This window comes from Cetorhinus maximus, chromosome 6 (assembly GCF_964194155.1).
Source record: "Cetorhinus maximus chromosome 6, sCetMax3.hap1.1, whole genome shotgun sequence".
NCBI lineage: Eukaryota > Metazoa > Chordata > Chondrichthyes > Lamniformes > Cetorhinidae > Cetorhinus > Cetorhinus maximus.
Window position 1 is genome coordinate 24,667,146 of NC_135884.1, and position 24,860 is coordinate 24,692,005.

Below are 24,860 nucleotides of genomic sequence, written 5' to 3' on the forward strand. Positions count from 1 at the left end.
GCTACAGTCCCAAAATATTTACAATTTATAAACCTCATAATTGTAACAATGCCCACATCCCATGGACAAATAGCAAAAAAAAAATAATTTAAATTAGTAAGCAGCATGCAGTTTGCAATGGGCCTGGGTTAATTATGTAACACAATGCATGCATTTTGGGAGGTAATTGAGTCTTGTAGCAATTGTGTCTTCTTTCGAATTTGGGATTGGAATGAAAATCCAAGTGCAGATGTTATAACTGTATTGGGGAAGCAGTTGACAGTGGAAATGGGCAGAAGTGTAAAAACAGTAAGGGAAAGCCAGTGCACATCAAGGTGACAGGACAGAGTGGGTGACCCTGAAAGGCTGAGTGGACTGGATGGCAATGAAGGGAAAAGAGAGTGAGGAAAGTGAAGGAGAGAAAGAAGGAAAAATGGATGGCAATGAGGAAAGTAGGGGAAAGAGCCAAAAGAATCATGGGGGGTGGGGGAGACAAGAAAAGCAGGGATGTTAAAAATCCAATATATATTTTAAGATGAAAATCTATTAAAATATAAAAAAGGAATATGAATGCATACCAAGATAGAAATTTGACTTTTTTTTTCAAGAAATGTAATACCAGTTTTATGTTCATTTATTTTGTCTTTCCCCTTTGGGCTTTCATGTACTTATATGTTTTCCCTACACTAAAATATGCTCTGATGCATGGAAACCTCCAAAATCTCATACCTATCTTTTTATAGATGTTGATCCCTGCGGTGTGTTTCTTGCGTGTTCAACATTTTCATTGCTCCTTTCCACTTTACAAGTGAAGGAATGTTGTGTATATTAGCACTTAAAATACAAAACCTTGTAAAAACTTGCTTCAGCATGCCAAAGCCATTCTTGAATTGCGTATGAAACTTTACTGGTGTTAAAACTGAAGTTAGAAGTTCCCCCACTTAGCTTGAGGAAACCTTAAAATAAAGCGAGGATCATGACTACTCAGAAGAAAAGTTATCTGCAGACCACAAAGCATGATTTTTACACAATAAGTGGCGCCTTGTGGTTAATTGGGAGGACAACAGAAAGCAATGCGGCGCTACACTAACCGAGCCTCATGAATTATCCTTCCGGACGCCTCATCGTCAGCTTCCAGCTACTGCACATGAGCCAGGGGGGGCGCGCCTGCTCCGTGTTGACGGGCGCGCGCCCTCTCGCTCTCTCGCTCGCGCACTCAAGTGGCAGCGGGCGGCGACTGCCCGTCTGGGCACAGTCATTGTGACGCGCGCTTCAGACCCTCCCGTCCGCTCGAACCCTGCGACAATCTCGCTTGTTGCCACTGGGAACGCGTGGCTGGAATCCTGTGACAGTCGCGCACCCCTTGACAGGACAGCCCCCTGGAGCACCTGAGCCAGAGCGGAGCAAACCTGCGAGCTCTGGCTGTAGGGAGCGGGTGGGATTTGTCAGTGTTTACCTTCTGGAATGAGGTGAAGTAGCGCCGGCTGCTGAAGAACTGTCACGGGAGGAAGCGACTGAGATTCTTGCTGAATGTTTGAAGAGTCAAGGTTAGTGGCGTTAGAAAGCGCTGATGTAACAGCCTGTAAATCAATACATTGGAACGTGGTGAAGTACAAGAGTGTTTAAATGTCGAGTAATTTTCTCAAGCGAGTGGAAAGAGTTTAGGGGGGGGGAGAGGAAATAACACTTTGCAAACTATTGTGCTGAGGAATTCATCCCCAATTGTGTTTGAATTACTGCTTCTGAAAACATGCAAGACGAAACTTTAAGACAGAAGTAAAATACCGCGAATGCTGGAAATCTGAAATAAAAACAGAAAATGCTGGAGAAATTCAGCAGGTCTGGCAGCATCTTTGGAGAGAGAAACAGGGTTAACGAGTCTGGAAACATTAACTCTGTTTCTCTCTCCACAGATGCTGCCAGACCTGCTGAGTTTTTCCAGCATTTCCTGTTTTAATACAAAACTTTAACCTTCCTATTGAGAAAGGGGAGGCTGGGATGCTTCATTCACTTTTTAAATTAAAGATGACTATATATTTTCACTTCTGGTTTATTAATTTGATGCTGTGAATTATTTGTTTTCATTAATTAATGTCTCATTTCAGCAGCCCTAAATATGATAAACATTTCACAAAACAGGGTAAGCCCACTTGATTGCTCATGACACAACAATAAGTGATCTAGCTGTGGGTATATCACGTTATCTAGGTCACTGTACCTGATACTTCTACAGGTGCTGAACCTTGGTGGGGATGGAAGTTACCTGTTATTGTGTTTGTTAATTTTCGTCACTTGTTCGAAAACCTCCAATAAAACCATTGAAATGTCACAGGAGTAAAACAAGTATTATTCAGTGGCCTGAATGTTTTTCATGATAAAACAGGAGTTGAAATCATTCTGTAAAATATTACTGATGTTACCATTCATAGGAAATTCCTCTATTTGGTGATTATACAAGGGTGTTTAACCATTTTTGAAATAAATCCAATAAAGACATTTGAAACATTAGACAAAGAAATTACATTTGAATGTTTCAAATTGTTACTAATAGCACAACTTGATTTCAAACCAATAGAGCACAATCTAGACACGTGTACATTTTTTTACTGAAGCTCTGATGAAAGATCACAACCTGAAACATTGAGCTGAGTTTTTCCAACTGGAAAAATAATCCAGAGATGGGACCAGTCCTGGGTTCCATCTCTGTTTACTGCCATCAGCTTAATTTTAACAGGAGATGACCAATTTGCAGGCTGCCTCCAAATGCGCCACCCAAATAGGGAAGATGGGAGGCCCAGCAACGCAGGAGGGCCAATCACTGCGCCCGAAGTGAAGGGAAGCCGGCAACCCCACTGGAGGCTGAGTGATGATGAGCTGAATGGAGCAGGAGAAGACTGCACAAGATGGAGACACAATGCTGATGATAGGACCAGCAGCAAATCCTTCAGTCTGGAGCTATCTGATGGATCCATTTGCAGGCGGATAGCCTGAGGATTGCCAATTTGGTCAAAGTGAAAACTGTATATGCACCTCATGGCACTCTGACCTCCTGCTGTGCCCTCTCTCCTATGAGTAACCGAATTTCAGACAAGGTGGATGTCCCATGCACCATCTGCAAAATTCAATTCTCTTAAAAATATAGCCAAAAATTGCCTTTTGTTGGCTTCCTGCCATTGTTGGGTACGTAGCTGTCATCTCCCTGAAACCGCCTCTAGAAAAGTTTTAGGGAGGTGGGAACACTTTGCGAACAATTCTTTATATTAAGGAATTAATCTCCAATTATACTTAAATTGCTAGCTCTGAATTCATACAATACAAAACTTTCACTGTCCTATTGAGAAAGGGGAGGTTGGGATGGATGCTCCATTCACTTTTTATTTTAAAGATGACTATATGTTTCCACTTCTGGTTTATTAACTCGATACATTACATTAGTTCAATTAATTAGTGAAAAGAAATCATTTCTGAAGCCCTAAATAATATAAACGTTCCAGAGAGCAAGGTAAGCTGACTTGATAGCTCATGACGCAGCACTAAATCATGTAGTAGTGGTATATCACATTATCCATGTTTACAAACCCATCTTGATGATTTTTTTGTATGTTTCCTGCACGCACTCACCCCCCCCCCCCTCCCCCAACCACCAAAGCTGAAGAAATTGTGCCCATTAACTCTGTTTCTCTCTCCACAAATGCTGTCCAACTTGCTGAGTATTCCCAGCATTTTCTGTTTTAATTTGGTCTTGCATTGTTTATAAAGTTGTCAGATAGGAGCAATGTATTTATTGATACCCCATATCTTTTGTGTACAGAAAGTTTATTTTAATTTTAAAAAGTGACAATCTATCATTAAGGACAACAAAAATAGCGTATTTTCAGACACAGCCATTTTATAGCATTTCAAGTTCAAACTTATATCTTTGGTTGTCACCTTTGATTTTGCCTAACCTATAACAGCTTACATTATTGCTGGCTTTCATCCTTCAAATTCACATTTTAAAATGGGAATAGGGACAGTAGTTGCAATATTATAATAAAAGCACACCTGTAGAAAATGGATGACAACATGACAAAGAAAAATGTACTGTGCTACCTAGACTTTCAATATTTCGTATATTAAATACAAATTAGTGGTTAGTTTGGAGCAGCGGCCTTCATACTTTTCTACTTTTGGGGGCTTTTACAAATATTGACCTACTCAAACTTTTGCCATACCCTTCAAACAAAAACATCAACTATCAAAAGAAAGTTTAACTATTGCAGAAAATCTTAATGTTTCTTGAGCTGTAAAGTGATATGTTGTAAGTCAGCAAGTTCAAGTCACTATGCGCACACTATGTAGTATACCTGTCCCAATCTGAGATCTGAAGACTGTGGGGTTTATCTGCCATTGTTAGAGGGAAAAAATCTTGGTTTCAGAACTGATCAGTGGCACAAACACCATCAAAACTTCAGAACCTCGAAACTCAGATTGTAATGTGCTAACCATATAATTAACCATAACATGACCCTTACTTTATGTAAATTATCTAGTGACTTTGCTTTTTCTTTGAGTATTCTTTATAATACTACATAATAAAACCTCTGTGCTACTGAGAAAATAAGGTTTGGATTCGCCATATCTCCTATAAATTGCTACTAAAAATATAGCTCACTGAACAGCTATGTACATTTTCAATTTTAATTTATGGTGATTCATCCTTTACATCATTCCTGAAAGTTGAAAATTGAGAGTGGGCATTCCTTAATTTGGACAACTTATGGCACTTGTATCTAAAATTGCTTTTTAAGTGAGTGTTGTAAAATCTGCATTATTAGTCTGCAAACATGTGGCACGATCGTCACCTACCTTCGGCACGCAAAGCTTTGCTCTTCCTTTCCTATAGTTCCTTCCCCTGTTTGGGGTACAATGCCATAAGGTTCAGCACCCCGTTAATAAATGACCGAATAATCCATGTCTGAGTCAATTTCAAAGCCGGCCTTAAATACTTCATCTTAAATTATTGCTTAAATAAAGATTTGCTCTTATAAAAAGCTACAATGCAGGTGCTAATCTATAAACATAGGAAACAGTGGGGCGAAGTAGGCCATTTGGCTCCTCAATCAAGCTGCTCTGCCATTCAATAAGATCATGGCTGATCTGTTTGTGTTTCGAATTCCACATTCCCATTTACCCCCAATAACCTTAGATTCTTGTTAGGCAAGGAAATCAGTCTATCTCTGCCTTAACAATATTCAATGACCCTGCCTCCACCATCTTCGGAGGCATAGATTTCCAAAGTCGCACAACCCTCAGAGAAAAAATGTCTCCTCATCTCAGTCCTAAAAGAGAAATCTCTAATTTTAAAACTGTGCCCCCTAATTCTGGACTCACCCACAAGAGGGAACAACCTTTCCATGTCCTCCTTGTCAATACCCTTCAGGATCTTTTATACTTCAGTCAAGTCACCCCTCACTCTTCTAAACTCTAGTGGAAACAAGCTCGGTCTGTCTAACCTTTCCTCATAAGACACCCTGCGCATTCCAGGTATCAATCTAGTAAACCTCCTCTGAACTGCCTCCAACATATTTGCATCCTTTCTTAAATAAGGAGACCAAAACTGCACACACTATTCAAAATGTGGTCTTACCAATGCCCTGTATAACTGAAGTAGAACATGCTTACTTTTATGTTCAATTCCTCTCGTAATAAAGAATAGCATTTCATTAGCCTCCTTAATTACTTGCTGTACCTGCGTACTAACTTCTTGTGACTCATGCACTGGGACACCTAGATCCCTCTGCACCTTGGAATTCTATAACCATTCTCCATTTAAGTAATACTCTGCTTTTTTATTCTTCCTACCAAAGTGAACAACTTCACATTTTCCTATATTATACTCCATCTGCCAGATTTTTTCCCACTCACTCAACCTATCTATATGTTTGCAACCTCCTTATGTTCTCTTCACAACATACTCATGATTTGCTGCTCAGTGACAGGGCAGAGGGGTTGCTGTTGCCTTGTAGTTTGAATTCAGGATTTGATGCGAGAAGATCTAAACAAAGTACTGGAGAGGATTTGGTTTTCTTCTGAGATCCCTTTAATGAATTGATGCCAGCCGACTTTGGGGTGTTGGATTACCGTGATTTCTGACAACTGGAAAGTTCCTTAAGCAACAGATTTAATGTGTTTCAATCTAGTGTCCTTACTATTGCCACGCTAGAGTCACCTTCTCCAGCTCCAGAAGCACAGGACAGCGCTTCTCCCCGATTACCACTGACAGCAGCTCGAAAACCGCTCGACAGTCACTCTAATTTGTCAATTATATGGTTCTGGTTTCCGTGATTGTGAACAGCACTCCCTATTTCGTCCTTGTTTCCATCTGAGCTATAGTTGTATCTCCGGTGGACATTAATTCTGTTTTCATTACATCTCATTTCTGAGGCTGACTTTATCAACTCCGAACATACTCTGGGGAAGGTGCATTTATTTTGACAACAACTCCTCGAATTAACAACTATCAGATTCAGGTTATTGCGGTATTGTCTGGTGAGTTTGCAGGTTCAATGTGACATTTCAGCAGGGCACCTCTGTTACAGTTACATAAGTGTGGGAGTGGTCATGTCATGATAGGTGCTTGACCTAAAGTGCTAAAATAGTCATGTAACAATGGCTCAGCATTTTCTGGGATGGATGTGCCCCGTCAGTTAGGATCTTTTCCTCGCCTGTCAGTTGCTCAATTTTATTTTTGTGCACAAATTGCAGGAAGCATGCAATGATAATGGCGAGCAGGTACAACAAGGCATCAGGTATCTTGGTAAAGGACATAACCAACAGTTTGTCTCCTTAACCAATGAGATTTAAGGATAAAAACAAAAGGACAGGGAGAAGAAAATAAGGTCAATTAGTCAAATCAGGTACAGAAAGAAATAAAACAAAGGAAGGGGTGATTTGGATTGAGCAAGAAAAATGAGAAAGGCAGGAAAAGTAAGAAATCTTCTTTAAAGTTTAAAAATTTCTCAGAACAAATTATTATACCTACAGCTGAGACTTCACAGTTTCAGATATCCCCTTTCTCAACCAGAGTTGATGAGTGGCATTAGAAGGATCCTTACATTGTTAAGCATTAGCCCTAACTTTCAGTAGTTAGTTTATTGCAGGCTTGCCCAACCTTTTTGTGTGGGGGGCATCGCTTCAATTTTTTTCTCATTCAAGGGGCCAATGAGCAAATTTCAGCAAGATAAGGTTTGGCACAACATTAAATGTGGATTTCAAAAAGAAAATCAATGTCAAAGCAATAAATTGATAATTAAAAAAAAGAGTAATTAATAAAAATGACCATTAAAAAGTGCCAAGCAGCAGAGTTAACCAATAAAAACCTTTTTTGCCTTTTCACTTAAGCACATCTAGAGAGACAGGCTAGGACCCAAGTCCTGGTCACCAAGGAAGGGGTGGGGACGGGGGCTGTGGTGGCACACACTCTGAGCTGGCCTTGATGGAATTCGTACGAAAGCAGGGATCAGAAGCGGGTTGTCTATCAGCCTAAAATTTCCTCCTCTCCTGGCCGGCTTTGTGGGTGGGTTTTTCGGGAGGGAGGAGGAGGGCAGGGCGTGTGTATGAGTGTGCACGTGTCCGGCTCACTCCAGTCTCATAGGTCTTGCTCTCACTCACTCATTCACTCAGAAAGACTCACTCTTCCCCAACCAGCCCAGGAGGTTTGGACATCTCAGGGAGGAGGTGTACGGAACACTGTGAGGAGACACGCTTCCTCACTCCACCCTGTCTGGGACTCCAGCTGCCTTGGGCAGGCAGGAGGCCAGGCAGGTGCTATTGCTGCAACTCTGCTGTTCCTCGTGGCCTCCCTGGCCTGTTCCACCTATCTTGAGCCCTTTGCTCCTTCAGAGGGCTGGCATCTGCGTGGGAGGATGAGAGAGAGAGAGTGCAGCCAAAGATGGAGAAAGCGTGTGCTGTGAAAACAAAAAGAAGGCACTCATCCTCCCACTGCTCACTACTCCAATCAGAGACTGGCAGCAAACGTGGGAGAGAAACGGCCTGTGATTGGAGGCGCAGCTCCTTGCAGAAACTTTCATTGAACTTACCCATAATTTGAACATTCGCTCTGCGGACCAGATACAGAGACTTAGAGTGCTTGGCTGTGGCCTGTGGGCCATGGGTTGGACAAGCCTAGTTTATTGCATATTTGCTGCTAATGCAATGATTTCTTGAATTTCATTTTGAAGTTAATGATGAACGGCTGTTTTTGCAAGGTGCCTCTCCCTCTTCACAAATTGGGCAATTTACACACTAACAACGAGTACATTGAACTCACCATTGTTTTTCCAGCAAATTCTGGGTCATTATGTTCACCACATGCATAGTGCTTTTGTAGTTCTGAGACCACTCTCCATTTTTATATAATAGCCTGGATCTTGTACTCCTAATAGCAGCAAATGTTGAGATATTTGCCACTGCTGAGGGCCGCAGCAGCACCACAACTTCCAGCAAGCTCACTTATACTGAAACCAGGAACTTGCGGTGCATCTGAATAGGGTCCAGAGAAGCCTACGTGGCTGGTCCTACCGTCTCTAATTTGAAAGAGGCAGGGACCACCAATTCATAAATTTTGCCTATTTACCCACAACTTGCATGGATTTTTTACGTGTAAAAAGTTAGAGCTGATAGGCACAGATGTAAGTGAGCAAAGTTATTGAATTCTGTCAGTATTGATCTTTGCGAAAAAAATGTTCTTCATTATTCCCCTGACTTACCTCCCCACCTTCCTCTGGAACCTCAGTCCTGCCGATGTCAGAAATAGAACTAGTTGGAGGGGTTTTCCTCCAAGGTGGGTGAGATAGCAGGTGCAGTCAGGCAAGATGAGCGTTGAAAGACTTAGCCAGGATATTACTACTGAGAATAATAGTTGATACAGTGTGGCATTCTTCTGTTTACTCTTTTAATCAGGTCTTAGTGGACTTATTTTAAGCAAATGCGACAGTAGCAGATGGTAAAATATCATACATGAAGTGTTCATCCTCTATTGTTATTTGAATATCAGCATGGCTGAGTTGTCACAATCTCACCTTTGCACTTCAGAAGGTCATGGGTTCAAGTCCATGACTTGAATGGAGTGTTAATGTCCAAGGGACAGACTGTTATAAAAGTGTTAAACATAATTTTAAAACTAATAACAGTTTTTAAAATGTCCTAATTGTTTTTTTTAATAAATGTTAAATGTCATTAAAAAAAAACTTGCCTGTCATTGAGCTGAACACAGACTTCAGGGGCTTGTCACCAGCTTGTGACATCAAAAGGGAACATAGTTTCACTACTAGTGCGCCACATGGAAACCCATGCTGCTTATCCCAGTATTAGACCCATGCTGCAGCAAGAAGAGGAAGTTTTCTCTGCAAACTACAAATTGTGCAGTCAGTGGCATGAGCCACAGTTTCACTGCCAACAGGAAGATCCAAGCCTCTATATTGTACTTTATTTCCACTTCTATTGTTTTTTAGTAGATATTTACGGATAGTTGGATTTTGGTCGTTTTCATACCTGTTTACTATTTTTACTAAATATCCTACTGGTTAGTAGTGATTTGTTACTCATTTCTAAATTATATTTGAGCCGATCATGTGCAGGTGTAACGAAAGTTTTGCATGTTTAATAGTTTCAAAATATGGTAGACACAAGACTTTTATTTATTTAGACAGATTAACAGTAATCTTATGATGTGTCACTGGCTCAATTTTAATGGTAATTTAATCATAATTTATATGAATTTATTGAATGGAACACTTGACTCCATATGAACATAGGAGCAGGAGTAGGTTGATCATCCACTTCAATGACTTTTTCCCACACTATCCCCTTATTCCTTTGTCATTGGTATTTAGAAAACTGTCAGTCTCTGCTTTAAACAACTCGATGAGTGAGCTTCCACGGCCCTCTGGGGTAGAGAATTCTAAAGGTTCACAACCCTCTGAGTAAAAACATTTCTCCTCATCTTGGTCCTAAGTGGGTTCCCCTTCATTTTGAAATCGTGTCCCCTGGTTCTGGACTCCTCAGCCAAGGGAAACATGTTGCCTGCATCTCCCCTGTCTTATCCCTTTAAGTATTTTGTAGGTTTCAGTGAGATCACTTCTCATTCTTCGAAACTCTTGCGAATACAGGCCCAGTTTCCAGAATCTCTTTTCATAGGACGGTCTCACCATCCCGCGAACGTCTGGTGAACCTTTGTTGCACTCCCTCTATAGCAATAATATTCTTCCTAAGGTAAAGGGACCAAAACTGCACACAGTCCTGCAGGTGCAGTCTAACCAAGGTTCTATACAATTGAAGCAAGACACACCTGTACTCAAGTCCTCTTGTGATAAAGGCTAACATACCATTAGCCTTCCTAATTGTTTGCTGCACCTGCATGTTAGCTCTCAGTGATTTATTGACGAGGACACCCAGGTCACTTTGTACATCTACACTTTCTAATCTCTTACCATTTAAGAAATACTCTCCACATTCATTACTCTACCAAAGTTCCTCCTACCTCACAAATTTCCATGTATTATTCCATCTGCTATGTTCTTGCCCATTCACAGTCTATCCAAATTCTTTTGAAGCCACTTTGCATCTTCCTCACAACACACATTCCCACCTAGCTTTGTGTCATCCATGAACTTGGAAATATTACATTTGGTCCCAACATCTAAATCATTGATATATATTGTGAACAGCTGGGGCCCAAATACTGATCCTTGTGGTACGCCACTAGTCACAGCCTGCCAACATGAGAATGACCCATTTGTTCCTGCTCTCTGTTTTCTGCCTGTTAGCCAATCCTTAATCCATGCCAGTATATTACCTCCTATGCCATGCACTTTAATTTAGCTAACCAACCTCCTGTGGGGGACTTTATCAAAAGCCTTCTGTAAATCCAAGTATACAATGTCCACCAACTTCCCTTTATCAATCTATTAGTAACATCCTCAGAAAACTCCAACAGGTTTATCAAACACGATGTCCCATTTATAAATCTATGTTGACTATGCCTAATCAGATCATTATTATCCAAGTGTCCATTTATCATGTCCTATATAATAGATTCTAGCATTTTCCTGACTACTAATGTTAGGCTAACTGGTCTGTAGTTCCCCTTTTTCTCTCTCCCTAACTTCTTAAATAGTGGGGTGACATTTTCCAGCTTCCAATCTGCAGGAACTGTTCTAGAATCTATAGAATTTTGGAAGATGATCACCAATGCATCCTCTATCTCCATAGCTACCTTTTTCAACAATCTGGGATGTAGAGTATCAGGCCCCGGGAACTTTTCAACCTTCAGTCCCATTAATTTCTCCAATACACCCTTCTTACTAATACTGATTTCCTTTAATTCCTCATTCTCCCTAGTCCCTTGGATCTCTAATTCTGGAAGATTTCTTGTATCTTCCTGAGTGAAGACAGACACAAAGTAATCAATGAGTTTCTCTGCCTCTTCCCTATTCCCCATTATAAATTCTCCTGGCTCATTTCTCTGAGCCAAATGTTTCCTTTTTTATGTACCTAGAGAAGCTTTTGCAGTCCATTTTTATGTTTTATGCTAGTTTGCATTCATATTCTATTCTCCCTTTATCAATTTCTGGTTCTCCTTTGCTGTATTCTAAAATGCTGCCAATCCTCAGGTTTGCTATTTGTTATTTCTGGCAACTTTATAGGCATTTTCTTTTAATCTTATACAATCCTTGACTTACTTTGTTAGCCATGGTTGACTGACTTTTCTTTTTGGGTTTTTATGCCTTGAAGGAATGTATAATTGCTCTAAACTAGGTAATAATTCTTTGAAGACTATCCATCACCTGTGTACCGCCATACCTTTAATGTATTTTCCCAATCCACCTCAGCTAATTTGCCCCTCATACCTTCATAATTTCCTTTGTTCAAATTTAACACTTTGGCTTCAGATTGAACTACCTCGCTTTGAAACATAATGTAAAATTCTATCATATTATGGTCATTCATCCTTAAAGGTTCTTTTATAACAAGACTATTAATTAGCCCTTTCTCATTACATAAAAGTAGATCTAAAATAGCCTGTTCTCTAGTCGGTTCCTCAGCATACTGCTCTAGAAAACCACCCCTGACACACTCCAGAAACTGGTCCTCCACAGGATTAGTGCTCATTAGGTTTACCGAGTCAATATGCAGATTGAAGTCACCCATGATTACCGTGCTACCCATGCTACAAGCCTCTCTCATATCCTGATTAATACCATGCTCCACACTACCCTTACTGTTTCGTGGCCTATAAACAGTTCCTACCAATGGTTTCTTCCCTTTGCTGTTTCTCTAGGCTTATTAGCATCAAGCAGTCACATGTCAGATACAGTACAGGGTACAGGTTCGATGTAGGGTAGAGCCCCTTCTACCAACTCCTCACAACATTTTGAGCAGCTCCATGTACCAAACCAATACATCATCATTGGCACCTTGAACAATCCTGTCAAGTTATTATCCAATTTTGATCAGTTTCATGTTGTACATTCATTCTGTTAGGAACTGGGCTGAAGATGTCCCAAGCTCTTCCTAAAAATGTGGAAAAAATTGTTGGGGTGTTTTTTCTGAAACTCGTGCTAGAGAGAAATGATAGGAGCTTCTCTCTATTATTATAACGTGGAATCTGGGTTTACTTGTTTTGATAATGAACTAAATTAGAGAGGTTACTTGTCTGAAATTCTTTTACTGATGATGTGAGAATTTTACATTTACTACTGTGTATTTTTATGAGAGTTTGATTGAAGTTTTCCCTCAATGCACAAAACATCTCTACATTATAGAAGTTAAAGAATATCTACTACATTAATAGACATGCATGAGTTAGTACTTTTTGACCGAAGTGCTAGCTCTTATAGTATATTTTAAATAGTTTTTGGAAAATAATGATGTAGGCTTTATATTTTCTCTCTATTATGTGCTGATGTTCTGTTACTTCGTAGAATCATACAGGACAGAAGATCATTCAGCCCATCTTTTCAGTGTCGGCTCTTTTGAAAGGGTTATCTAATTAGTCTCACTACCCTGCTCTTTCCCCATAGACCTGCACATTTCTCCTTTTCATATTCAATTTCCTTTCATCAGTTCCTATTGGACTGGTCACTTCCAGCCTTTCAGATAGCGAATTCCAGATCGTAACAAGTCGCTGCGTTAAAAAAATTCTCCTGATTTGTCCCCTGGGTTTTTTTGCCAATTATCTTAAAATCGTGGTTTGGTAGTACCAAACTTGAGTATTGCTGAAAAAGGAGACATGTTGAGGCTTTCTTTCTTTGCATTGATGAGTGCAAGACGAAAAGCTTCGCATGTCTCTCTTTTTCAGCAATATCTTAAAATCTTTTATCACCTTAAATCAACTATGTTATCAGATAAACAGTTGCTATATGAAGCATGGAAGTTGTACCAATAAAGACAAATAAAAACAAAAAAAGCTCACAATCCGAGATATTCCCAAAAATAATATAGTCCTTCCCTTACAGACAAAATTCTAAATGGGAGGATTTTTTTCTATTCCTCATTTAACCAGAAAAAAGGTTCTTTCAGGGAATGAAAATCACAATGCATTCCTTCTGCTGTGATTGTTGTAACTTTCCAGTAAACATTGTTGAAGCAAACTCTTCTATGATGAAGTCATGACTTGACCTCGGAAGAGAGAGCAACCAGACAGCTTAGGTGTAGCCGGTTTACAAGAAGTTGTGAACTTATGGAATAGACTGAGAAGACAGAGTCTCCAAATTTTAGAGGAAACTGGGTTGTTTTTAGCAGAGAGAACTCTAGAACCTCACCATCTCCATTCATCATCACCTACCTTTCAAAACTACGTGTAATAACTTGTGTGGTCCCCTTTATGTCATCTTTGCCAGGCACCCTTGGTGTAAACATCCTGCATAGAACCACTCTGGCAAGATATTCTGAATGAATAGTACTTCAATAAGTGTATTTTTTTTTACTGAGATGGGGTGTTATATCTTTTGATGTTAACAATCATGAAGATAAATATTGCTTAGCTTTCTCTTCTTTGTAAAAGAACACTCTGCTGATTATTTTGGCTTCCAGATATTAACATTATGTTTCTTACTGGAAGTTATCAATGAATTATGCAATTGGAGTGCCATGTAAAATAACCTGCTAGATAGCCCACATAATCAAATTAGCTTTATTACTAAAATGAGTATCATGTTGCAGGGATTGGTTTCTATAAGTTTTTCAGTCACAGTGACATTTTTACATGTTAGTAAAAAGGGTACAATGATAGCAAAATTGCTGAGGCCTACGTGATTACCTTCGTATGCTTAATCATCTGAATAAAGAAGAAAGAATAGCTGATAAATGTTCATTTTTGATAAATGGAGAAAAAAAGTAATGTAAAAGAAGTATTACTTGAATATTGCTGAAAAGAGGGACGTGTTGCTGAAGCTTTTTGTCTTGCACTTATCAGAACAAACGCAAGAATATCAAATTTCAAACAACCACAACAATTTACAGTTCCCCATGGCAAAGCCTTGGCCAATCAGAATTGACTTGCCAACCAATCGGCACCCTTTCCTCCTGTATCATAAATTATTGTGACTGTTTGAAATTTGGCATTCTTGCATTTGTCCTGATGGGTGCAAGACAAAAAGCTTCGGCAGCTTGTCTCTCTTTTTTTCAGCAATATTCAAGTTCTACACTGCAAAAAGCATTATTTCTGCACCGTTTTGTTCATTTGAAGAACGTGGAGACGGTATCACCTGGAACGATTTCATGGTAAAATAAATATCATGTTGCAGTTCAAAATTCTTAAAAACGCAAAACATTATTTTAAAACGACTGTTTTAAAGTTTTCCCCTTTTAAGTCGGCCCTGGGCTGACTATTGAAAACCAGTAATGAATAAAACAATTGTGCTGTTTACACATTTTAAAGTTTAATGTTGAGAAATTGGCAGTAGCGATATCTTGCTTTCTTCGCAGTAATGTAGAAGTATTTTGCACATTCAGTGAAAGTTCATTGAATTAGTTAAAGAAGTTGAATAATTTCCCTGATCAAAGGTCATAGTAGAAAATGTTTGCCATTCTTACTTGGCAGTCAATCTATGAAAAACCTGATGTGCATACGTAAGTATAAATTCAGCATTCAGTGCTGGCTAATTGAACTTTCAGCTTCATATTTGTGTATGTATCTGCAAAGTTTTTATATTGATTGATTAAATTACCTTTAATTAATGTCATTGAGGCTATCCACATGCACTAAACATTTGATACCCTTATGGTACCTGCTGGGCAATGTTGTCTACAACTACTAAGTAACAGCAAAATGATCAACATCCAGAAGGACTCTGCACAGAAACTCAATTTTGGTGTTAGTAGCTCCTGTCCAAGTACAGTTATTGAATAAATTTTCACGGCTCCAATCCCCGCGACTGAGAATTATCCTTGAGTTGGTTTTCTGCATTGTCCCGTCAGAGGTCTTCAGTGTTTGACTCTGAAGAACCTATCCAAAAACACACATTTTCTTTGGCACAAAGAGATGGGTAAAATAATCTCCCCATTGGTGCGTGTTGCAGCACTGTTACAAAACACCACAGCAAATTCCAAAGTGGCCTGATTCAATAATTATGACAAATGCAAGGGCACCCCAGTTGATCCCCATACATGGTACCCTGAAGTGCCAAACATTAAATTGGCAGCATCAACATCAATGGATTTGGGCACTAATGCTGAAACATCTTTCCAAGACTACTTTGTGACCAGTATGTTAGCTATTTAGAACATCCAGCAGTAAGTGAGTGCCTAAAACAATGGACAGAGATGTTATTAATGATATTTTTTTTTATTCTTTCATGGGATGTGGGTGTCGCTGGCTAGGCCAGAATTAATGCCCATCCCTAGTTGCCCTTGAGAAGGTGATGGTGAGCCGCCACCTTGGACTGCTACAGTCCATGCAGTGCAAGTACACCCACGGTACTGTATATTTACATATATAAAATTCATTTATGCAGCTGGAATATGTAAAATGCTTCTAAGATCCATGCATTCTTTCAAAATTCATAGCTTAAATTATTGCTACTGAGGGCATCTATTTGGATTGATTTACTGTTACATTGATTACTTTTGATTCTTGAATACACGGGTAAATGGATTCTGATTGTGCAACACTGGAATATGGAAATTGTTTGAACAGCTTTTAGGAAAGAAGAATGTATATGAAGCTGGGATAGAATAGTTTCATTACTTCTATTGGAATATTAATTTTTATGTTTTATATGTTATATATTTTAATTTTCTATTTCAAAATACCATTTTCTTGAAAACGAAGTGATCATTATTAGATTTTTTGAACTTTGCACTTTGAGAGTGCTCACATAAACTGGAATCAAGCAAGAACCCTTCCTAGGCAATATTGTTGTAGTGGACCCTGGTCCATTCCTCAGTAGTATGTAGTGGAACAAGCTTCCCACCAGCCTTCACGCAATCCAAGTATACACAAATAGGCACACATAGCAAAAGAAAAGTCTTCACAGACAAAAGGATCAAAGAGGTGTTGAAGGTGGTGATATCTAAGAAAAGTGCTAATTAAGAATGGAAGGCAGGATACTCAAGGTACAGCTCTAGTGGGGGTGGGGTGGAAAGACTGACAAAGTTTTAGTTTTAGATTTAAAAATAATGGAAATAGGTGGGAAAAGAAGAATCTATATAAATTATTGAAAAATAAGGGAGGGGGAGAAACGGGGTGGGGATGGGGGGAGGGGGAGTTTAAGATCTAAAGTTGTTGAATTCAATATTCAGCCCGGAAGGCTGTAAAGTGCCTAGTCGGAAGATGAGGTGCTGTTCCTCCAGTTTGTGTTGGGCTTCACTGGAACAATGCAGCAAGCCAAGGACAGACATGTGGGCAAGAGAACAGGGTGGAGTGTTAAAATGGCAAGCGACAGGGAGGTTTGGGTCTTTCTTGTGGACAGACCGCAGGTGTTCTGCAAAGCGGTCGCCCAGTTTGCGTTTGGTCTCTCCAGTGTAGAGGAGACCGCTTTGGGAGCAACGAATGCAGCAGACTAAGTTAGGGGAAATGCAAGTGAAATGCTGCTTCACTTGAAAGGAGTGTTTGGGCCCTTGGACGGTGAGTAGAGAGGAAGTGAAGGGGCAGGTGTTGCATCTTCTGCGTGGGCATGGGGAGGTGCCATAGGTGGGGGTTGAGGAGTAGGGGGTGATGGAGGAGTGGACCAGGAGGAGTTAAAGGAGAAATTGTTCAGCGTGAGAACAAGTTCAGCCAGACGGAGGAGAGTAGTGGTGGATGGGGATTGTTCGGGCCTCTGTTCAAGGAAGAAGCTAAGGGCCCTCAGACCATCCTGGTGGGGGATGGAGGTGTAGAGGGATTGGACATCCATGGTGAAGAGGAAGCGGTTGGGGCCAGGGAACTGAAAATTGTTGATGTGACGTAAGGTGTCAGAGGAATCACGGATGTAGGTGGGAAGGGACTGGACAAGGGGAGAGAGAAGGGAGTCAAGATAACGAGAAATGAGTTCCGTGGGGCAGGAACAGGCTGACACGATCGGTCTGCCAGGACAGTTCTGTTTGTGGATTTTGGGTAGGAGGTAGAAGCGGGGCGTCCGAGGTTGGGCGACTATCAAGTTGGAAGCTGTGGGAGGAAGATCTCCAGAGGAGATGAGATCAGTGACAATCCTGGAAACAATGGCTTGATGTTCTGTGGTGGGGTCATGGTCCAGGGAGAGGTAGGAGGAAATGTCTGCGAGTTGACGCTCAGCCTCCGCGAGGTAGAGGTCAATGCGCCAGACAACAACAGTACCACCCTTGTCAGCAGGTTTGATGACAATGTTGGGGTTGGACCTGAGAGAACGGAGTGCAGTAAGTTCAGAGAGAGACAGATTAGAATGGGTGAGAGGAGCAGAGAAATTGAGACGGCTAATGTCATGCCGTCAGTTCTCAATGAAAAGATCAAGAGAAGGTAAGAATCCAGAGGGAGGGGTCCAGGTGGAGGGAGAATATTGGAGGTGGGTAAAAGGATCCGTTGAACGGGGAGAGGACTCCTGCCCAAAGAAGTGAGCATGGAGACGAAGACGGCGGAAGAAGAGTTCAGCATCATGCCAAGCCCGAAATTCATTGAGATGAGGGCGTAAGGGTATGAAGCTAAGTCCTTTGCTGAGCACTGAACGTTCAGCATCGGAGAGGGGAAGGTCAGGGGGTATAGTGAATACGCGGCTGGGGCTGGGATTGGAAGATGGGGTGGGGACGGAGGGACAAGCAGGGGTGGAGGGTCCCAGATGGGTGTTGGTGTCGATGAGTTGTTGGAGCTTGCGTTCCTTAGCACTTGAGAGAAAGAGAAAAAGTTTCTTGTTGAGGCGACGGATGAGGCGAAGAATAAAATGAAATTGGGGGCACGCGCAGCTTTGAAAAAGGGTGCGGCGGTGCTGCTGGAGGGAGAGGTCGAAGGTGTTCATATGGCGGTGCATGGCACTGAGTGTGGATCTCAGAATGCGACGGGTACAGCAGTCCGAGAAACATTTTATGTCCCGGAGATACCTGTAATCCTGGGTGGGTTCGGGCCCTTAGCTTCTTCCTTGAACAGAGGCCCGAACAATCCCCATCCACCACTACTCTCCTCCGTCTGGCTGAACTTGTTCTCACACTGAACAATTTCTCCTTTAACTCCTCTCACTTCCTCCAAATAAAAGGTGTGGCTATGGGTACCCGCATGGGCCCCAGCTATGCCTTTCTCTTTATGGGGTATGTGGAACATTCCTTGTTCCAGTCCTACTCCGGCCCCCTCCCACAACTCTTTCTCCGGTACATCGATGATTACTTCGGTGCTGCTTCATGCTCTCGTCGGGACCTGGAAAAATTTATTAATTTTGCTTCGAATCTCCACCCCTCCATCATTTTCACATGGTCCATCTCTGACACTTCTCTTCCCTTCCTTGACCTCTCTGTCTCAATTTCTGATGATAGACTGTCCACCAATATCCATTACAAGCCTACCGACTCCCACAGCTACCTCGACTACAGCTCCTCACACCCCACTTCCTGTAAGGACTCCATCCTATTCTCTCAGTTCCTTCGCCTCCGTCGCATCTGTTCTGATGACGCTACCTTCAAAAACAGCTCCTCTGACATGTCCTCCTTCTTCCTTAACCGAGGTTTTCCACCCACGGTCGTTGACAGGGCCCTCAACCGTGTCCGGCCCATATCCCGCGCATCTGCCCTCACTCCTTCTCCTCCTTCCCAGAAACATGATAGGGTCCCCCTTGTCCTCACTTATCACCCCACCAGCCTCCGCATTCAAAGGATCATCCTCCGCCATTTCCGCCAACTCCAGCATGATGCCACCACCAAACACATCTTCCCTTTACCCCCCCTGGCGGCATTCCGTAGGGATCGTTCCCTCCGGGACACCCTGGTCCACTCCTCCATCACCCCCTACTCCTCAACCCCCACCTATGGCACCTCCCCATTCCCACGCAGAAGATGCAACACCTGCCCCTTCACTTCCTCTCTACTCACCGTCCAAGGGCCCAAACACTCCTTTCAAGTGAAGCAGCATTTCACTTGCATTTCCCCTAACTTAGTCTACTGCATTCGTTGCTCCCAAAGCGGTCTCCTCTACATTGGAGAGACCAAACGCAAACTGGGCGACCGCTTTGCAGAACACCTGCGGTCTGTCCGCAAGAAAGACCCAAACCTCCCTGTCGCTTGCCATTTTAACACTCCACCCTGTTCTCTTGCCCACATGTCTGTCCTTGGCTTGCTGCATTGTTCCAGTGAAGCCCAACGCAAACTGGAGGAACAGCACCTCATCTTCCGACTAGGCACTTTACAGCCTTCCGGGCTGAATATTGAGTTCAACAACTTTAGATCTTAAACTCCCCCTCCCCCTATCCCCCCATCCCCACCCCGTTTCTCCCCCCTCCCTTTTTTTTCAATAATTTATATAGATTCTTCTTTTCCCACCTATTTCCATTATTTTTAAATCTAAAACTAAAACTTTGTCAGTCTTTCCACCCCACCCCCACTAGAGCTATACCTTGAGTATCCTGCCTTCCATTCTTAATTAGCACTTTTCTTAGATAATATCACCACCTTCAACACCTCTTTGATCCTTTTGTCTGTGACATCTTTTGATTATCTGCTCCTATCACTGCTTGCATTTCCCTAAACCACCTCACCCTCAACTTCTCTCTCCCCCCGCCCCCCCACCTTAGACCAGCTTATATTTCACCTTTCTCCTAACTATACTCAGTTCTGCCGAAGGGTCATGAGGACTCGAAACGTTAACTGATTTCTTCTCCACCGATGCTGCCAGACCTGCTGAGTTTTTCCAGGTAATTCTGTTTTTGTTTTGGATTTCCAGCATCCGCAGTAGCTTTTAGCTTTTTGTTTTTAAAAGAAAAGTCTTCTTGGCTTGGCCAATAATTAGGAAATCAAATTTCAAGACCGTCTATCCCAGCTACTCCTGATGCTTTGAGGAAATGAGAGAGTTTTAAGGGAAGCTGCTGTTAATGCAGAAGCAACTTTGGTCCCAAAATAGGATCTTAGCAAATTACTGCGCCATCTTTTCTCAGAATGTTAGAAATGTCACTGAGCTGGATTTTCTGCTAATGTGCTGAGCAGTAGCTTTGGGTATCAGTGTGTGTTGAGCTAAGTCATTGTAGCCCTGTAAGAATCCAATTTTTTCTACTTCTCCTCTGCCTTATCAAACAAGGCCCTCATCCATGCCTTTGTTGCCGCTAGACTTGACTATTCCAACCCAGTCCTTACTGGTCTCCCACGTTCCACCGTCTGTAAAATTGTGGTCATCCAAAACTCTGCTGCTGTGTTCTTTCTTACACGTGTGAAATTCTGCTCACCCACACCCACATGCCCACTGACCTACATTGGCTAGCAATCAAATGAAGTCTTGGTTTTAAAATCTCACCCTTGCTTTCAAATCCCTCCATGGCCTCACTGTTCCCCATCTCTGTAATCTCATCCAGTCCCACAACTTTCTGAGATCTCTGCATTCATCTAATTCTGGCCTCTCGGGCATCTCCAATTTGAATTGCTCCACCATTGGTGACTGTGCCTTCAGCTTCCGAGACTCTTAGCTCTGGAATTCCTTCCTTAAACCTCTCTACCTCCCTACTGGTTGGATCATATTCCTATCACCAATCACTAATTGTCCAAATAGTTACATTTCCACAGGATCGAGGGGTTGAGTATGCTAAACACGACCTTAAGAAGGAATGGGCTAAACATTGCTTAAGAGGTCTGGGATGGAATAGGCTACCATGACTGGCTCCAACATTACTGAGACCTCCTGCCAGTTGAACCTTTGAGAGTTTCATGGTTTGGCTGTACATTGTGCAAGACACAATTGAAATGGAAATGCCAACATTAATGAGAAGGTTTTTTTTGTTAATGCACAGATATTATTGGAAATGAACATAATTTTATTTTCTGGCAAAAGGAAAAGCTTAACCCATTATCAAAAAGTAGATCCCTTGCTTAACTCTTACTAACATCTAAGTTGTGTGCATTTTGTTTTTGAAAAGTTGTGATATTTTAGCTTTGAGATCTTGGGTTATCATTTTTCCTCTTCAGCTCCCCACCACCGCCGTTCCATCCCTCAATGAAAAATATAACTCAAAACTCATTTCATTCGGACGTCTCGCAATCAAACTGAGAAATTAAATTACCTGTGATTGAAACTGAAAATACATACACAAACTGTTTCTCGTATCTTTATAACATATGACAATGCTCCATTAACACTGATAATTAACCCAACAAAACTATATTTCTAAATGAATCTTAGCTCACCATTTCTGGGATCATTGGGTTTTACTACAAATAATTAACTCATTCACTGGCCAAGTGTAATTATGATGAACATCTCTGTGCAATATTGGAGCTGGAGGAAACATTCCTGCTCTGTTATTTTCATAACATTTTAAAATCACTGGTCCTTACATCTTTTGTCTTGGCTGAGCATTTTGTTTAGTTATTTTAAATTGTAAGATAATGAAAGTAGGCTTTGAGAACAAAGAGCAAAACTAAAATAGTTTCATTTGATAATTCCTTTAGAGTTAATTTTCTAGGCTGCCAACACTGGTGCAGTACACCACAGGGAAAACAATGTTAATTTTAGGTTTTATCATTGAAGTTTTTTTTTAAATTATTCTTTTTCGGGATGTGGGCCTCACTGGCTAGGTCAGCATTTATTGCCCACCACTAATTGCCTTCGAGAAAGTGGTGGTGAGCTGCCTTCTTGGATTGCAGCAGTCTAAGAAGTCAGATCACTGCCTCCTTCTCAAGGGCAAATTAGGGGCGGGCAATAAATGCTGGCCTAGCCAGTGACGCCCACATCCTGTGAACGAATAAATTTTTTAAAAACTTCAATGTTAAAACCTAAAATTAATCCCGTTTTCCCTGTGCTGTACATTGCCAACTTCCTCCTCCTCTCCCACTCCCTTTATAAAAGAAGTTCCTAAATTCTAGATGTAGAATCATAAGTCTCCGCATTTGTCAATAAATTAGATATTCTGAATCTAGGTACTATTAACTAGCAAGTTAATATTTTGCTAATATATTTGATTTGCATCTTATTCACATAAGGCTTTCACAAAAATGTCACAATATTGCAAAGCAAAATTAGATATTCTGAATCTAGGTACTATTAACTAGCAAGTTAATATTTTGCTAATATATTTGATTTGCATCTTATTCACATAAGGCTTTCACAAAAATGTCACAATATTGCAAAGCAAAATTTACCAAATAAATAGCAGAAACAAGACAAATAATAACATAGGTTCATGCTGTACAGTGTCATGTACATGACTGGACTAGTGAAGAAGCTAATATTCTTTTATTTATTGCAGAATTCAGATTGTGAGAGTTAGAAAACTCTGTTTCAGTATTCACATACAGCTGTGATAAATCCAGTGCCTTTCTGCTTTGGGGATTGGCTCGCTGCCAATGCAAGACATAGTAGTACATAAAAATTCCCAACTAGATTCAGTGAGGAATTGAAATGTTCATTTGAAATCCAAATATAATCTGTTTTTATAAGCTGAATTTGTGTAGATATTTTACAATGAAGATTGCACTCCAGAAAATAAGTTGAAAAGAGTAATACGTTTTGGTTTGTTTCAATGCATTTTTATTAGGCAAAAGTTGTCCTGTATGGGTCTTTCCCGCCTTGTACCCATTCATTAAATTATTTATTTATTTTGAAACAGCCTTTGACAGTCTGATGTGCTGTTTAAGGCAAATATGTGAAAATAATGTAAATTCTTGTGCAAGTAATTTAAAAAATGGGAAATGTTGACAGTAGTCATTTGGAGAGCAAATAGTAATATAGGCCTAAATGTTACAATTACTGTTTCACACATTTTAGATCTGAAGTAATTAAATCTTAATTACTTATAACAAGTAATTAAATACTACAGTTTACTGTGGGCAACCATTGGGATGTTTTGACAGCTGTTGTGAGGTACTACATAATTTGGCGAATGGGGCAGGGCCCGCTCGCCGACATGTAAAGTGACGCGGGGTGACGTCGGGTGGGCATCCTGACGTCCCCCCTGCGTCATTTAGATTTTCAGTTCGGTGGGCGTGCAGCCGATTCGTCGAACTGTCAAAGGCCTATTAAGACCAGTTAACGAGCAATTAAAACAATCAACTGAGCTGCCCGTCCAGCCTTAAGGTTGGCAGGCAGGCAAAGAGCCCAGGCAGCCTTCAGAAAAGACATGAAACCTCATCCACGAGTGGGATGAGGTTTCATGAGGGTTTTAAAATTTGTATAAAATGTTTAAATAAAAGAAAATGACATGTCCCAGCTCATGTGACAGTGTTAAATGGGGGGACATGTCAGGAATATTTTTTTCTGCCTTTGATGAACTTTTGAATCTTGAGCCGATTTCTGTGAAGCGGCACTTTGCCTTAGGGGGATCCGTGCGTTCTTTCACACGCATGCACGAAAGAGCACACTCCCGGCTCAGGGAAGACCACCACCACACCCCCACGCCACTGCCCGCACAGGGAGCACACAACGTTTCAGGGCGGACGTTACGCTAGGCGGGCCTTAATTGGCCCGGTCACGTAAAATGGCGGCGCGGCCCTGACTGGGGGCGCCAATTGGGAACCCATCCACTCCCACACAACCCCCCAATGGTGGGGAAAATGCTGCCCATGTGTGAAAATCTTTTTTCTATTTTTTTGGTTAGTGTGGAAAAGCCCTTTATAGTATTCTTATTTGAAGAACATGTAATTTTCTAAATTTCCTTTGATGATTTTCCATTATATTTAATGAGAAAAGCATGCAGCAACCAAAGAGTCCCAAGTCAAGTGATGGGACATGTGCCTCTTAGTCAGAAGGCTGAAAGTTCAAATTTCACAACTGACTGTCACTCACATCCACCTACTTCATTTGAGCGGATTTTTGTTAGTTTATTTGATCACGGAAGAGGAAATAAATCTGGACAGTCCAGCTTGCCTTGCTTTGTCAGTTATTTCCCCTGCTTGGCCGGTCTCAGAACAGTGTTGGTACTAGTTGTGGAAAAGTATTTGAAACAAATTCCTCAACTCTTTAAGCTGGGGCTGGCGACATATGACTAAGGAAATAAAACAGTAATTGCATACCTGCTTCGTTGATTATTAACTCTTTTTAAATGATAAACATGTTGAATTTTCTATGGTTGTTTAAACCTCGGCTAAGCTATTGTTAGAATGCTTTTCGAATCCTTCAATCATGCAGTATTCATCCACTATTTTTTAAGAGTTATTTTCCCTGAATAAGCTTTAATGATTTTGTTAGATTATTGTCATTTTTAAATAGATAATTTCATAATGAAAATGTAAGATGGCTGACAGAATTTTATGACATTTCCAATATG

The 24,860-nt window shown here is 41.0% G+C and overlaps 1 protein-coding gene across 2 annotated transcripts in view; it reads left to right on the forward strand.

Annotated features, from left to right (window-relative positions):
• Nucleotides 1-1,269: 1,269 nt before the first annotated feature.
• The window catches only part of pparg (peroxisome proliferator-activated receptor gamma), a 150,460-nt gene continuing 126,869 nt past the window's right edge, over nt 1,270-24,860 (forward strand). For both annotated transcript variants that reach the window (XM_078543450.1, XM_078543451.1), the window contains exon 1: nt 1,270-1,526. The gene's annotated coding sequence lies outside the window, so the exon portion shown is untranslated. The remainder of the gene's footprint in view (nt 1,527-24,860) is intronic.